The sequence below is a fragment of the Cynara cardunculus genome, assembly GCF_001531365.2.
Source record: "Cynara cardunculus var. scolymus isolate 2C chromosome LG 7, CcrdV1, whole genome shotgun sequence".
In the NCBI taxonomy this organism is placed as follows: Eukaryota; Viridiplantae; Streptophyta; class Magnoliopsida; order Asterales; family Asteraceae; genus Cynara; species Cynara cardunculus.
Genome location: NC_037534.1, coordinates 1,892,563 through 1,896,988, shown reverse-complemented (window position 1 = coordinate 1,896,988; position 4,426 = coordinate 1,892,563).

Genomic DNA, 4,426 nt, shown 5'->3' with positions numbered 1-4,426 from the left:
GAAGCGAGCTTTACCGAAAAATGTGAGAAGACATTAGAAGGATTCACTTTAGAAACGGTGAAAAATACAAACTGGTGGGGTCGTTTACGAACACAAATTTGACCTTTCACGGTCGAGGAGCTTATTAAAAAGAAGTGGGACCCACATTAGAAAACATTACTTTCACCATCACTTGTTCATTGAGCTTATGTGACCGATAAACAAATAAGCTCTTCTTGTTGTCTAGTTCTTTTTCGTTAAGCAAAAAGGTGTTCTTTTTTATTTAGAGTATGTGGCCAATAAGCTTTAAAATGAGCACCTCTGTAATCGACTATTTTACCCCCTTATATATGGGTTAAGTTATCTGTCTACATAAATATGTCTGATTGAGGGACTAGACCGACGAGTTTGAGGGAGGCAAAAAAGGGTTGGTTGGACCATTTCTGATGCATATTTGGCATTAATTTATTTGAGGTGGCTTGACGGAGATAAGTGAGGGGTCCTGACTTATTCCATATAACTATTTTAGCTTCATGGCTTAACAATTAAGCCATAAAGAAATACTTATGTATGCCTGAGCGATTACACTGTTCAATCCATTAAGCTCATTAAGTTGTAAGTAAACAACCCCTAAGGGATGTCTGTATACGAGGTTTGGTGTGGGTAAGCATTGATGAAAATGATTCTTTACCAAATATTTCATATCAAAGACTTATTGATAAAAACATTTTGAATAAGTACCGTCTAACATCCGTTACTGATATAAAACAACATCATCTCCTACCGGCTAAAATGCTCTTTCAATGAGCCATTAAGCACCCTTGAGTATTATTTAAAAGAGTGGAACCTCCTGCATTAAAGCCTGAAGGTCTTCAAATTGATCAAAATACCCCCTATGGGTACATAAAACACACCTAATGGGTAGTGTGGGGGTGGTTTTAAATGTGTTATTTTCATCCTTTAATTTCCATGTGCATACAAGAGACCCCTGTTTAATACCCATGTTACCCCTCCTTCCTTCAATTTTTATGGTCCAACCCTTTTCATAAATTATACAAAAAAGTCTTTGTATTTTTGATTTTGGACCAAGGTTTCGATATTTGATATGAGGTACCGGTGATGCAAGAGCATACGGTGATATGGACCACTGTTTTATTATTCTCATGATGAAAAAAACAAACGTTTCTGAAAGGTGTCTTCCTATGCAAGGTCCGGACCCACATGGATGGATAAAGTGACACAAGCCACCATGTCATAGTTTCGTTGGGGTGGGGGGTGGGGGGATTACGTTTATGAAGGGTGTCGCGGTATTTATCTTTTTTGGAAGGGTATCCCAAGGTATGCGTACACTAATCCTGACAAATTGTGACTGCAAAAATCAATTCTGATAAACTCAGTGGCAATAAAAAAAGTATATAATGTATGCCTGGAAGGCCGATGGAATGTTCCTAATATCCCCCAAACCTCAACTGCTACACCACAATACTTGTTGCCACTGTGTTGTTTTATTGGGTGCTGCTACTATATAGTTTTGGGAACTGAAATATTAACACAAGACTTTGATGACTAAGATGGTAAATGCTCCTACTTTAGTACAAAAACCGGACTCAAACATGAGTCCTTTCTATATAAAGACAAGAAACCAACTAACAAATCTATACTAATATTATGAAGAAAAAAATTAGATATTCTCTTACAGTTAAATTGTGCCACCACTTTGAAGAAATTTCTAGGTCCGCCTTTGACCATATACCGTTTTGTTGCATATATATTCTTATAGCTAAATGATGTTATTAGTTAAAAACTTTTCTGGATCTGTATTTACATGATGTAAAATGACGAAAATGGACATGATTTTGAAATTGCAAGCCACTTGTTGGTTGGTACCCAAAGGACCCAATGTAATTGAATGTTGGCATGTTAAATTGTTTGATCGGATACAAGTGTTGATATTTATGTGGATTTGAAGAAAGCGAGACATCTATAAGATTGTGCCATATCGAATCTCAGTATACACTCAACATCACCCCTCTTTTTTTATTACCATTTTCTATTTTTGTAAAAAATAACATGTCAAATTGTATTCGATAATCCAATAAATTACAGCCGGAAGAAAAATCAGCTCTGATAAACTCAATGACCACAATTGTTGTGAACGAATCATTGACATATGAGATATTCCACCACATCCCCAAGAAACTAAACCACTTCGCCACAACTCTTATGGCTAAATTTTAAGTACTTAACCATATGGGTTGTGGTGCATGGGTTAAAACACAGGGGAGGTGTTGTAGAAACCTCATTTTCTCTAGATTTGAATCTGGGTGCTGCCAAAACCCTTGTGATCATGGAGGTTCGGTTGTGATGGCTCCAGGCCGTTCACGGTCCTCCGGGATTAGCGGTGCGCGTAAAATGACATAAATACCCCCAAAAGAAAAATCAGGTACTCAGAAATTCATTATATAGAAGACTTGTACAAGTTGTGACTGTCTAGCCTTCATTTGAGGAGGCATCTTAGAGTCTCACATCGGCTAGCTTTTGACCATTTTTCTTTTATATATGCTGAATCCTTCATTCTCTATTCAATAACTTTTTTAGATAATAGATACAAGGTTCCACATTTATTCTTACATTTAGAGAGCGACTTTGCCCAAATACTAAATACGTCCTGGTTTGATCCCCCCCCCCCTAGCATTAGCCGTTATGTGAGCTAAAAATGCCCTCTTGTATTGGTTTCCTGGAGGCGGGTTCCGTGTGGAGTCGGTAATCAACTTTTTGTCCAAATATAATGATCTTTGACTCGATATTTGTATTTGACCATTTTTTACATCTCTCTTATACAAAGTGATAAACCTTGGTATTAAACTTATTACAGTCTTACACGGTAAAATATATTATAGTGTTGACTCCGAGCGATAAACACTTACTGCGTAAGCATTTAGGTAAAGAACCCCTAACTTTATTTTCGGCCACATTTTAAAAAATATGGACTTGATCATCAGGTTCCTTGAATAGAGTTATCTGATGAGGCAAATCACGACGAACCCAATATTTGAGAAACATAAGACATAGGTGGTTGTTTCAGAGTAAATGGTCTGCCAGAAAAAAATAATCAAAAAGTCTCTACTGATATATATTTTTTAAAAGATACTGGCACCTGTAAGGTAGAGATGCTTTTACAGAGGATCTGTATAAGTTGTGAGGAGACATTCAGCCAGGTAATAATAATCATAAGCGTGAGATCGGAAAATCTTTTTCTAAGCTATAACTGCCAGGTTTCTATTTTGGTTGTCAATAAAGAACTCAGTATTGTTAATAAAGAAGTCAGTATTGTTAATAAAGAAGCCAGTACATGTTATAAGAAGATCGGTTAATCGATTTTGTTGTTTGGTTTAAAAGACCTGATGGATAGAAAGCTAAAGAGGTCGTGGATCATCGATTCATGATGCGATCGACCCGTACCTCCTTTATTTCTTTGTTTTGTACTATTATTTGAAATTAATAACTTTAATTATGATAAATCAATTTTTATTTTTATTTTTTATAATTAAATATCATTTAAAATATATATTAATTCTATATATCAAATATAATCTGTTTTAATCGGGTGCATTTATTATGCTTTTTTTCTTTATCTCCAAAACAAAAAAATGTAGCAAACAATTGCCACCGACGGAATGCATTAATAACCTACCCATATTATTATTATTATTTTTAATTTTATATTTTTATATATAAATCTATATAGAAGAGGTTTACTTTATAAACCACGTTATTTGTATAATAAATTTTATTCAACCAATCATAATTTTTTATTTTGTTCATTTTTTTTGTAATTACGAGAGGTTGATTAATTATTTTTATTATGAAGGGTGTTAATCGTAGATATTATCATCTTAATTATATTAATTTTAGAGAAATACATAAAACAGTTTCATTAAAATTTCGTAAGTATTATATGAAACAATTTCATAACTATAAATGAAACTACTTCATAAGAAAAATTATTATATGAAATAGTTTCATAAGATTAAACAATTTCATAAGATTAAACAATGAAACCGATGGATGAGGGTGGTTTGCACGGTTTATACAAATAAGGGTGATTTGCATTTGATTGCTCCTCCCTCCCTCCCCCTCTCTCTCTCTCTCTGTATATATATATATATATATATATATATAGAGAGAGAGAGAGAGAGAGAGAGAGAGATTTGTGGTCACATGAGATCAACTTGTTTTTGTGAGACTCGTGAGACAATTTTTTTACACTTGAACTTTCATAGCAAAACACTGTGAAAGTAACCTTCACAGTGTTTTTGCTGTGAAGGTTCGACTTTTTTTTACCTTCACAGCGTTTTGCTGTGAAGTTTCAAGTGTAAAAAGTTGTCTCACGGGTCTCACGAAAACAGACTGGTCTCACGTAAACCCAACCATATATATATATATA